Here is a 13,466-nt window from a genome sequence, read left to right as displayed (position 1 = left end):
AGAAAGTAGGAGATTGTACAGGGAATCACAGTTGGCATACATCATCAGTGATGAGAAGAATCCTACTAATCATCCCATATATGTTGTGGACACAGATTTTGGAACATGTATCCTCCAGATAGAAGAATCTCAGAAGGCCTCCATGCAGCACCAGAAACCAAAAAATCAGGCCAAGGAAGAGCAAGGAAGTCAGGTTTGGGAGATGTTCTTTGATGGAGCATGTTCCAAGGAGACTACAGGAGTAGGGGTGGTGCTGGTATCTCCAGAACAAGAAAGCACACATTTGTCTTTTAAGCTGGCTTTTCAAGTCACCATCAATATAGCAGACTATGAGGCTCTGATGTTGGGCCTTAACGCAGCAAAAGATAGAGGAATCAGGAACATAAAGGTGTTTGGAGATGCTGATCTTATCATTCAGAAAGTAAATAAAACGTTTTAGGCAAAGCACCCAAGGCTGAAAGCATATAGAGATGAGGTATGGAGACTCAAAGATTCCTTTGATCATTTCTTTATTTCATATATCCCTAGAGCCAAAAATCAGCTTGTTGATTCCCTTGTTGTGTCTGCTAGCATGTTTATCCCTCCCATGCCTCCTAGACTAGTTTATGAAGTCCAAATGAAGTATAGACCGTCCTTGCCTGATAATGTCCACCATTGGAAATTTTTTGAAGATGATGATGAGATAAATAGGTTTCTGCAAGTCATTGATGAATTTTCCGAAATGCAAATTGACCAAGAAAATGAAGCCTTGCAAGAAAGTCCCCAGTTCCACCTTAGAAATAAAATTGGCAGAGATAGCATTGTCCAACTTCCCAACAATCATATTCCTAAGGGTTTAATCCCTCTAGAGAGACTTTTTGACCAAAATGATAAGCCTTACAAGGCTACCTAAAAAGAAGACCAATCTGCAGTCTGTAAGCATAATATATGGAGTCCAGGTCAGCCTAGATACATAAATCTGTCCTCTCATCTGTCTGCTGACCAAAGTTTAGAATATTGCAATTTAATGAAGCAGTTTGCTGATGTCTTTTCCTGGGAGTATAGTGATTTGAAAACATATGATAAGAAGATAATCCAGCATAAAATCCCTTTAGAGAAAGATACCATTCCTTTCAAGCAGAAGTTGAGACCAATAAGCCCTTTGTTCCTTCCTTTGATTGAAAAAGAAATCAAAAAGCTGATGGCTGCCAAAATCATAGTCCCTCTCAGATATTCAAAATGGGTAGCCAACTTAGTAGTGGTGAGGAAGAAAAGTGGAGAAATCAGGATTTGTGTTGATTTCAGAAACTTGAACAAATGCTCAAAGAAAGACAATTATCCCCTACCCAAGATGGAGCATTTGCTGCAAAAGGTCTCAGGAGCCAAAGTAATGTATTTCTTGGATGGATTTTCAGGCTATAACCAAATTGCTGTGCATCCAGTTGATCAAGAAAAGACTGCATTCACCACTCCTTGGGGCACTTTTATGTATGCCAAGATGCCTTTTGGGTTAATGAATGCTAGAGCCACCTTTCAGAGAGCTATTTATAGCATGTGTAGGAGAGAAGGATAAATTTGTCCTCATCTACCTAGATGATATAACAGTATACTCCAGCAACCATCAAGATCATCTGCAACATTTGAGGAAGATGTTCTTGAAGTGCAGAAGGTTTGGAATTTCAGTCAATCCTAAGAAGTCACAGTTTGATTTAGAAGAAGGTAAGTTGTTGGGACATATTGTTTTTGCTACAGGTGTCCGGATTGACCGAGAAAGAGTAAGAGCAATACAGACTTTGTCTATCCCAAGATCAAAGAAAGATATCCAGTCCTTTCTGGGAAAAATAAATTTTGTTGAGGAGGTTTATCCCAAATTTTGCAGAGCCGATGAAGCATATTACCTCCATGTTGAGAAAGGGGTCAGAGATAAAATGGACTGATTCATCAAGAAGATCTTTCGAGTCCATTAAGAAAGCCATTACGAAAGCTCCCACTCTAAGTAGTCTAGATTACAACAAGGAGTTCCATATATTTTCATTTGCCTCTAAAGACACCCTTGCAGTAGTTTTATTGCAAGCAGATGAGGAAGGCTCAGAGCATCCAATGGCATTTTTCAACAAAACATTAAGGGATGTTGAGCTGAGGTATGATATTATTGAGAAACAAGCATATGCTCTTGTCAAATCTTTGAAAGATTTCAGAGTCTACATTCTGCATTCCAAGATAATTGCATATGTACCCTCCGCTTCAATAAAAGATGTCCTAACACAGCCTGATGCTAATGGAAGAAGGGCTAGATGGATTGCAAAGTTGATCGAATATAATATAGAATTAAAGCCCACCAAGTTTGTCAGAGGTCAGGGTCTTGCCAGACTATTGGATGAAGAAAATTGTAAAACATTGGACATAAATCTCATAAGCACTAATGCAGAAAGGGGGAAAACAAAAGAAGAGGAAGCAGCTAAACCAGAGAGAAAGAAGTCGGTGGCAAAAATCTAGATTCTTGTGATTGGTATTCTGCAATAGTTAAATTCTTGCTGAAGCTAGAAATCCCTCCAGGCTCAAGCACAAGTCAAGCCAGAACTATTAAGCTTAGGGCAGCTAAATATTGCATTAATAAAAATCTGCTCTATTGGAGGGATCCATCTGGAATGCTTTTGAGGTGTCTGGACAAAGAACAATCAATGGAGGTTATGCAGCAATTTCATTCCAACATGTGTGGAGGACACCGTTATTTGAAAACCACTGCCCATAAGATCCTCAAAGCTAGGTATTATTGGCCCACCTTGTTTTCTAATGTATTTTCATTTGTTAAATCTTGTGACAGGTGCCAAAGATTTGAAGGGAAATAGTAGTTGAAGTCCCTTCCCTTAAAACCAATACATGCAAAAGGACCTTTTCAGCAATGGGGCTTGGATTTTATTGGAGAGATCAATCCACATTCCAGTGGCCAGCACAGATGGATATTAGTAGCCACTGATTACTTTACCAAGTGGATTGAAGCAATCCCTACCAGAAAGGCTGATCATAATGTGGTCATCAAGTTTTTGACAGAAAATATCTTCACCAGATTTGGTTGTCCACATAAATTAGTCACAGACAATGCAGCAGCCTTCAAAGCAAAAGAATTGGTGGATATGTGTAATTCAATGGGTATTAAACTGGCTCATTCCACCTCATATTATCCTTAAAGCAATGTTCTAGGAGAATCCTCTAATAAAAACCTGATAAGGATAATTAAGAAGTTGCTGGAGGAAAATAAAAAGAATTGGGATTCCAAGCTCAAGTATGCACTATGGGCTGACAGAGTAACCACCAAGAAATCCACAAGGAATTCTCCTTTCAAGCTGGTATATGGTACTGAAGCTGTATTCCCAATTCAGTTAACTCTCCATGTGGCAAAAATCTTTCAAAAAGAGCAGAATGAGGAAGAAGACATGGCAAAGAGGATCATTGATTTAGCAGAGGTGCACCAAATCAGGGAACAACTGGTTGAAAAGGCTGCAGCACATCAAAACAAGATCAAGGAATCCTTTGACAAGAAGGCAAGAACAGATAATTTTCAGGTTGGAGACTTGGTTATGAAGTGGGATGCATTGAAAGAAAAGAAAGGAAACCATGGGAAGTTTGATGCTTTCTGGACAGGGCCTTTTATCATTTCTCAGATTCAAGGGAACAACACCTTCATACTAAAATGTATGGGAGGAGAGGCAATTTTTGATGTCCCAGTTAATGGGTGTTTTTTGAAAATTTATGTGATTTAAGGTCTTTTGGCCTTAAAATTGTAAATATTTGATTTTATCAGTCTTAGTGTAGGTTCAGTCAGACTCCATGCCCAATGGAACACTAGGAATTTTGCTAAGTTGTTTTCATCATAAGGGCATTGATCTGCAGGTTCTTGAGACCTCATAGGGAGGATCTTATCCCCAAAAGGAGCTGGCTGTTAGCTTTGCTATTACTTTCAACACTTGAATGTCAAATGCAGGCCTGATCAGGTTGTCTATGATCAAAAAGGATTTGCAGCAACCATCCTGCCCATTCCCCTTCACGCTGCTTACGCTCTTATAAACCCTGCTACCTCCATTTTACCTCTAAAACTCTATGTAAGTCCATGTTCTTTCGGCCCCCGAGCACTGAGTTTGAGCCGTCATGTAACCGCGATCACATGACCATGTGCTTTTCACCCACCTTTTCCCTGTCACATGTGCAATTAAACCCCACCATCAATCGCATTCACCGCAATCAAACGGTCCTCGCTGCAAATAACGTGCCTGTTTCCTCCACACCATCTGATCTACCTTGCCGCAATTGGACGACATTCGCACCTCCCATTCCCATAAGCTGCCCATGCGTTAGCTCGCGGGGAAAGTGGTTTTGGTCCCATCACATCTACCGCGCGTCATCCGGTGAGTGTGATCGCGTTGCTTTGTACGATTACCACTCACATCCCTAAAGTGGTGCAATACATATCGCTTACTGCCATTTGCCCGTCCCCCACTCATTATCGTCCGTGTACCTTCCACCCCCGATAACCGTTGGATCTATCCACCCAAGATCCAACGGCTCAAGTCTGTTCGTTCCCAATGTCTCCCGCCATAGATCTTTGTCGTCCATCCATGTGATCCAACGACTAATATTTATTCCCTACCCTACATTCATTCCTCATGCATTTTCGTGTCTTTGGCCTGTCCCGTGCATCTAGAGGAAGAAGGCAGCCAGTATTCAACACTCTGCGTAGTTAATCCTCAACCTCTAGATTGAAGAGCAGTATGGCCGAAGGACAAGAAGGACATGCCTCGAGCAGATTATGGCATTTATTAGTTATGGAACTTCTTCAATATAACACTTCACCTACTCGAGGAGTACAACAGAGTACCAGAGAATGTCAAATTCATTCATTGAAGCAGCAGGTCGTAGCAGAGGCCCATTTTAGATAGTTAAAGTGGTTGGTGGCCAATTATGACCCTCCACGCATAGAATAGCAGAGAATTTTTTGTAATCAACCTCTATATATATCCAGAACATAGATGTAATCAGGGATGATGGTTGTTTTTTTGATGTAAGGTTCAACTTCTGGAGACTGTAACTACTTTGATACTTAAAGTGTCTGGTCTTCATTTTCAGCTAATACAAGATTCTTTTGCTATTAATTGCTCACTTTCCACTTCTATTCTGTTATAGGTTGTGCCTATTATGCATTTGTTCATGTGCTCTTGATATTTAGCATTAGAGGGGTTGTCATCCCACCTTTGTGTTGAAGTCTAGTATGTATCATTGAAGGTGTTATGCAGGTTTCTCTTTACTTAGTGCTAGAGAGCTATCATCCTATCTGTGCATTAGGAAATAGATTTGCAGACCTCTTTACTGGTTGCAACCAGCCATCACATGGTCTTGTGCATCTACTGGTGTGATCAGTATTCTCCATGTTCACCTAATCCTCAAATTGTGAGTAATTGGTGGTCTAAAGCCTTGTAGTCTTGGGGTGTTCACCCATGTCTGGAGTTAAGCATAGTAGAAGTGGTTATCTGGCTTGAATATGCATCATTCCTTCCATTCATCCATTTCCAACATTTTGTTGAGTTTGTAATGTTCCCGAGCATCTCTGAGATACAACCTAGGAGAGTTTCTTGGGGTGATAACACTAAGTATGTTACACAACCTTCTTTGTCATACTTCCTAATTACAAACATTCCCCATCAATATTTGAATTAGGTGGTCCTTTGGTTCTCATGCTTTTTTTGGAATGACACATTTATCTTATCCAATCTCTCAGAGAAAAACCATGAAACACACTCATTCATATATTATCCTTACTCTCTTCCATTTGAATTGGGAGCATTCCTCTTCCATGAGCATTCTTAATTATCTATTTAAAATGTTCTTCCTTTCTTTATTCATGGGGGAAGTGTTGAATTTTTAACTATGATCATTCTTCATAATATACTTTTATTCACTTGATGTAATTGTATTTATCATTGTAAATCATATTTATAAATGTTTGATTCAAAAGAAAACTTTATTTTGAGTCAAAGTCCCATTGCAACTTTTAAAAGATGTAAAGTTGATTTTTGAAATGAAAATGTTGGCTCCAATAGTGACAAGTTAGCTTCCCTCCAAGTCATGTCAACCCTGGTAAAGATACATGTCCATTCACCCTAGACAAACTACTATATAATGGCAACTCGAGCTCCTCCATTTGGAAATTCACATTCTCACACACAAGACACATTCTTCAAAAGTGAGAAAAGGATAAGAAGGTTGATTTTTCTCTCTCTACTCTCTCTAGCAACTTGCATGTGTGAAGTAATCTCTCTCTATGGTTCACATTTTTTGGGGCAATTGTTGCAGGGGGGCGAAATTTCTAGGTTACTGGGGCATTTGTTGCAAGGCTAAAATTTTGGGGCAACTAGATATTGTTGGAAGGCCAAAATTATGAAAGTGCAGGATCAAGAGTGAAGTGCATGATCATATTGGGTAACTTGACTTGGAGGAGAAGACCGGGTTTGACCATAGGTCTAGGTGTGTCTCTCATTGAAAAAGAATAATTTCTCTATTGAAAAGTTTATTAGGTTTTTCCCAATAGTGGGTTTTCCCAAGGTAAATATTTTTTTCTCTTATTTGTTGTGATCTCTAATGTTCTAATATTACTTATGGTTGAATTTCCAAAGTATAATTGTTGAATGATATATTGTAATAAGCTAAAATAAGATCTACATCAAAAATAATTATAAGAATTTTAGAAATATTGTGCTAACCCTAATTGCACTAATAAAATCAACATGGAATCATAGCCTTGAACATTGAGATCACTTTGACAAAACCCTAGAAATCATTTTATTCAAGTTCTATTTACAGATTGGTTTTGATGGCTACATCTATGAAATCTAAAAATAAGCTAGAGGGAGCATCAAACTTTAGAGCTTGGAAAGACAGGATAGACATTCTTCTTACCAAGAACAAGATTTTGGATATTGTTACAGGGAAGGTTAATGAACCAGATGATGATGAAGGAAAATCGAATTTCAATGAATATGAAATTAATGCTATAAGAATCATAGTAGACTCCATTACGGATCATTTGGCTCCCTATATTGCAAAACTTGATACCTCAAAGAAGATGCACAATGCCCTAATGAATCTCTACACTATCAAAAATGTGGGTCAATCAATGAGCTTGAAGAATGAACTCTAAAGTACAAGGATGAATAACAAAAACACCATGGCTTGTTACTTTTTAAGGATTTCTCCAATAAGAGATCAAATTCAAGCAATTGGAGAATCCATCCCTGATCAAGAACTAGTGATTACAACACTCAATGGTTTTCCTAGATCATGGAATGCCTTTGCAGTAGGTATAAGTAGTTGTAAGGAAGCTCGTACATTTGAAAAATTATGGACATCATGTGCTCAAGAAGAACCAACATTAATGACTAGAGATTGGAAAGATGATGAAGTTAAAGCCATTGCAACTCATTTCAAGAACAAGGGAAAGAAGAAATTTGGACCTCAACACAAAAGTTCAGGAAATGGATCTTCTTCCTCTAAGAAGAATAAAGACTTATCAACGATACAATGTTATGGCTATCAAGAATGTGGAAATTTCAAGAGAAATTTTCCTAATATGTCTTTCAAGAAAAGAAAAGGGAAACAACATGCTTCCACATCAGAAGTTGAGGAAGATGAGAAACCAAAGAAGACCAAAGGTGAAAAGGATTGCTTCTACTATTCCACTTTGACAAGTCCCCTTGCAAATGATGATGACATTTGGCCAGTAGAGAGTGGAGAATCAAGGAACGTGACCAAAGAGCATGGGATTCTTTCAAGCGTGATAGAAAATAAGTTGTCGCAAATGGTTGAATTAGGAGACAATAACAACTATGCAACCAAAGGTGTTGGAAAAGCATCCATAGAATTGGAATTGGGTAACAATGTGCATCTCAACAATTTCCTTTATGTACTAGGTTTGAAAAATTGATCCATATTTATGTAGGAACAAAATGAAACACATATTTAAAACAAAAACATAGAGATGCAATAAAAAACTGAACTTGAATTCATTAATAACAAATACTGAAAATTGTTTACATGCATAATGCAAATAAACTAGCCCAGACATTGGTAGTTTATCTCTGAGAAGAGATATGATGGCTACATGTCTTCTAAGTTGTGTTATAATGAGGCTCAAAGGCCCTTTTATTATTGACAAATAATGGAAAACACTAAACATCCAAAAACCTAACCCTGGGAGATGACGTGCCAAAACTTTGTGGGCCTCGTTAGGGTTAGTTGGTATATCAACCTCCCGGGGTCGTAACTTTGGCATATTATCTTCATTTAACATGTATAATACCTCATTAGAAATATCTATCTGAGGACAACAAATTTCAACTACAAACCCATTTTCTAAGTATTTTGCTTATTTACCAAAAAAAAATTGTTGTTTTGGGCCTCAAAACGGCTCCAAAAGTTTAGGACTCGAAAAAAATGCCAAAAATAGTAAATGTTGCTACAATTAAGGAAACTGAAATAAAATGTTGGAAGTCTAGGTGAAATAGGTGGGTGGCCACCAATATCCACCTAGATAAGTCCTCCCCCCATTAGGAAGAAATGGTCCCCATTACATTGAGTGCTTCCATGAGATGGGGAAACTTTTGTTGAACTTGGTCCCTAGTGAGCCACTTTCCTTGGTGCAGGAGTTGGCCCGATTTGACAACTTGGTACAATTGGATCCTTTGTTGGTGAGTGTTCTTGATATGTGTGTCCATGATTTGATCATTTGTGGCATGTTCCATGTAGACTCGGTTGAGTTATGTTGGTGTTTACATGTTCAACAATGTCTAATGTGTCCAACAACAATGGAAAGTATGGTCGAAGGTGGTCCACATTGAACACTGGGTTCAGGAAAAGGAATGGGGGAATGTTGATCTCGAAAGAATTGTATCCCACAACATCAGTGATGGTGTAAGGCTCGTATCAGAGTGGTTGGAGCTTTTGATGGGCTCTGACAAGGTGTTTTTCTTACAAATGCAACCAAACTTTGTTACCCACATGAAACTTATGTGGCACCCAATGTTGATCATGTCGTTATTTATACTTGGAATTGGATTTTTTCATGCACCTACTCATGGATGTGTTGGATGCATTCAATAACCCTGATTTCTTTATCAGCCTTAGACTATACATGTGTGGATTCTACTTGTGTAGTTACATGAGGCATGGAAATATCAATCAAACATAATGGTTGAAATCCCAGACCAACTTGAAAGGGGTTGCAACCCATCAATTTATTGAGAGCTCTGTTATAGTTTTGTTGCATATAAGGAAGACTCTCGTCCCATGTTCATGGATGCTTGTAGTCGTACATGTGTAGTATGCACATGATAATCCTATTGACTACCTCAGTCCAGCCATCAGTTTATGGATGGAATGCAGTTGACTTGGTGAACTTGGTGTCCAATAATGACTAGAGGTTCGACCAAATTGTTCTTAGGAACCTATTATCCTGATATGATATAATGGTCTATGATATCCCAAAATGTGCCCATACTCATTCAAAGAAGAGTTTGGTAGTGTCCTCTACTGTGATACTCTTCTTGCATGCCGCCAATATATTCATCTTAGAAAAATTGTCCATGACCACAAATACAAAATCATTACCATGCTTGGTAGAAGTGAGGCCAGACATATAGTCCATGGATATGGATTCCTAGGGTTGGCTAGAAGTAGGAAGAGGAGTTTACAAGGCTTGCTTCTTGATGTTTGGCTTGGCTATGACAAAGGCAGTGCAGGATTTTATATATTTTCTAACATCAAGATGTAGTTTTGGCCAATAAAAATACTTTTGTAGTATTGACACGGCTTTCTCCACTCCAAAGTGTCTTGTGACTTGAGTGCAGTGCACCTCCCAAATTAGCTTGGCATGTTCGCTTGAAGGAAAACAATGGTGGCCCAGATAGCATAATAATGCATCCTAGAGCTAGAAGTCTGGAACTTACTTTCCATCCACTAACATCTAGTATGTGGTAGAGAAATCTAGACTATTTTTATATAGTTGCGACCATCCAGATGTATCATGGACACAAGAGTTGAGAACATTGGCCAGTGTTGCAATTGGGGCCCAACTGTGGCAGTATGCAACATGATTGGTGCTTCCCTTCTTGTATTTAACTTTCAAATGGAATTGTTGCAGATATGTGGATCAATTTTGATGGTGATTGTTCTGTAGATTCCCTTTTGTTTGTATAAACTAAAGGAGTCGATGATCTGTGTGGATGATTGTCTCCTTCCCCAAAATGTAATGTTTCAATTTTCGGCAAGCCTGCATGATGGAATACATATTTTTATTATAGGTGAGGTATTTTTGAACTGTGTTGGAAAGTGTCTAACTGTGATAGGCCATCAAATGCCCTTGTTGAGTGAGAATGACACCAATATCAGAGTCGGAGGCATCTATCTCAATTTCAAACAGTTGTTGTAGGTCTGGAAATGTGAGTATTGGTGCAAAACAAAGGCATTGCTTCATCTAAATGAATGCCTTTTGTTGGGACTCAGACCAAAAAAACTTTTCTTTCGCTCTACCCTTAGTAAATTGACTCAAAATCCAAGTGATATGAGATAATCCCAACATGAACCTCCAATAAAAATTGGTAAGGCCCAAAAAACGATGAAGCTTTGTTAGAGTGGTCGAGGTTGGCCAATCCCAAATGACTTGGATCTTGGTCAAATCCACATGCATTCCTTACTCGTCAATGATGTAACCTAGATATTAGACCTGGCTCATTCCAAAGGTGCATTTTTCCAAGTTGGCACATGGTTTGTCCTGCTACAGAGTTTAAAGGACCTGTCGAATGTATTGTAAGTGCTCTTCCCAATTCTTGTTGAATATGATGATGTCGTTTAGATATACAACCATGGACAAGTTGGTAAAGGACTGTATAGGTCATTCATCAGCCTCATAGAACTTACAGTAGCATTTGTCAACTTGGAAGGCATGACCAACCACTCAAAAACGCCCTCCTTCTACTTCAAGGTGACCTTCCATATATCAGTGGGTTCTATTGGAACCTGGTTATAGCCAGACTTTAAATTGATCTTGTTGAAGTTCTTGACCCCCTTGATCTAGTCAAGAAGGTCATTAATACATGGGATTTGATACCTGTTCCTGAAAATTATTTTATTTAGTGCCTTATAATCAATGCAGAGTTTCCAGGTCCTATCCTTCTTTTGTACAAGTACAATTTGGCTCCCACAAGGTGAGGAACTTGGTTGGATGTGCCCTTGCTATAGAAACTTCTAGATCTATCACTTTATTTCTTCATTTTCTAGAATAGAGTCATGGTATATCATCCCCATTGGGTAGAGGCACTATGGTAGTTAGATCGATCGAATGCTTGACTCGATAGTGAAAAGGTACCATGTGGTGAGGTGAAGATGTCCTTGTAGTCTTCCATGACCTTATCCACCTTCTTTTGTTTCACGGTGGAACCTTTCTTAGGGGCTAAGGATGTGGCCATGATCTTCCCAATTGGAAAGCAAAAATATTTCCCCTTCTGGGAGATGATCTTACTGCATTTCTTAGTAAAGATCAAAGAAACAATGGTAGGTGGGGCTACCTCCGGTATCCTGTATAACTTATTTCCCAAAGTAATAATAACAATGCGAGGCCTAGACACATACACAGTCTTCTGCTTCTACAAATATGGTTGGCCTTATAACACATCACAAACTTCAAGAGGAGAAACATCACATAGTACCTCATCTATGAAGGGCTTGATGATATAGGCTATTGGATGACACAAATATCTTGTCCTTGGTGGATCTACCCAATGGTGTATTGTTGCGGGTGTGGGGTGGTCAGAAGGCCCAACCACTTAATGACCTCTGCTAAGATGAGGTTATGTTGGCTCCTATTGTTGACAATTAACTGTAGCGGAGACCCCTTCACCCACATATGTGAGTGGAAGATATGCTCCCCTTACTCTACATCTTAGGGCTCAATCTATAGGAACTTAGTGGTGGCAATGGGGGTGTTGAGATCTACATAAATAATATGCTTCCCTTTATCATTCCCCTGGTCGGGTTCTAACTCAAAGTCAGAACATGCATCTGACTCTAAATGTTATGCAACTAGCTCTCAAAATAGAAGAAAAGATAGATCAATGACTTAAAAATCAACCTCTTCGAGGGGGAAACCTCCTTTACATTACAAAAATGAACAATTCTTGGAGGATACAAATGAAAAAACATCCTTTCTATATATAAGAGTTTAAGGGGTCACAACATAATCAAGCTGACATAACAATAATAATATAAGGGCACAAAAATAACAATAGTGGGCTTCTATGGGGCACAATAATAACAATATGGGGACAATAGGGGCACAACAATAACAATAAGGGATAAAATGACAATACTAATGGGGGAATCACTAGTATTATAGGGACCTAACATGCTCCTCTCCTTCAAAAAAGTGTTGTCCTCAACGCTTGAGTAGTTCTGGATGCTTTTGTATAAAATTCTCATCCTCCTATGTGGAATTTTCAAGGGCTAAGTTCTTCCACTTGATGAGATACTCTGAAATTGATCGATTTTGTAGCTGTCTAGTTCTTGTTTCTATGACTGCTTCAGGTTCCAATATGTTTTTTCCTTCCTCATCAAGTTCTATCAATCTTGTTTGAACTGGGATCTTGTCACCTATAACCTTCTTGAAGCACAAAACATGGAAAAATGGATGCACTCGGGAAGCTGCAAGAAGCTCCAATTTGTATGCTATAGTACCAATCTTTTGCAACACCTTGCACAGACCATAATACTTTGGTGATAATTTATTATCCTTCTTAGATTTCTTTAGGGACATTTGTTTATATGGTTGTTTTCATAGAAATACCTAGTCACCTACATCAAAACTTCTTTCGTTGCGATGTTGATCTGCCTATTGTTTCATTATATTCTACACCAAAGTGAGATTATCCTTTCGGAGTTGGAGAATTTGTTGTTGATGCTCGATGCGATCTTCCACTACTTGAACCTTCGAATTTTCTCTTAAATATGTTATGATGGACGGTTGATGATATCCATAAAGTTCCATAAACGAGGTCATTTTTCCTGCAATATGGAAGAAATTGTTATACCACCATTCAGCTAGAGGCAACCATTTGACCCATTGTGTCTTTTTATCACATACAAAGCAACGAAGATATCCTTCCAAACATTTTTTTACTATCTCAGTTTGCCCATCAGGTTGAGGATGCTAATTGAGTACCAATACAAGAAAATAATTATGTCTAGAAATTTCCAGTGAAAATGGGATCTTTGTCGCTTACAATAATATTTGGGTTTCCATGTAGCTTTTGAATTGTTTCCATAAATGCAGTAGAAACTGTACTAGATTTAAATGGATGAGATAATGCACAAAATTGTGCATGCTTGGTAAGTTTTTCAACTACCACCATGATGACACTCTTTCCTTCGGACTTAGGTAAACCTGTGAT

The sequence above is a fragment of the Pinus tabuliformis genome, chromosome 6 (assembly GCF_031772625.1).
Source record: "Pinus tabuliformis cultivar Carrire ecotype Pingquan chromosome 6, CPIR1, whole genome shotgun sequence".
In the NCBI taxonomy this organism is placed as follows: Eukaryota; Viridiplantae; Streptophyta; class Pinopsida; order Pinales; family Pinaceae; genus Pinus; species Pinus tabuliformis.
Note: the sequence above shows the minus strand (reverse complement) of the source record.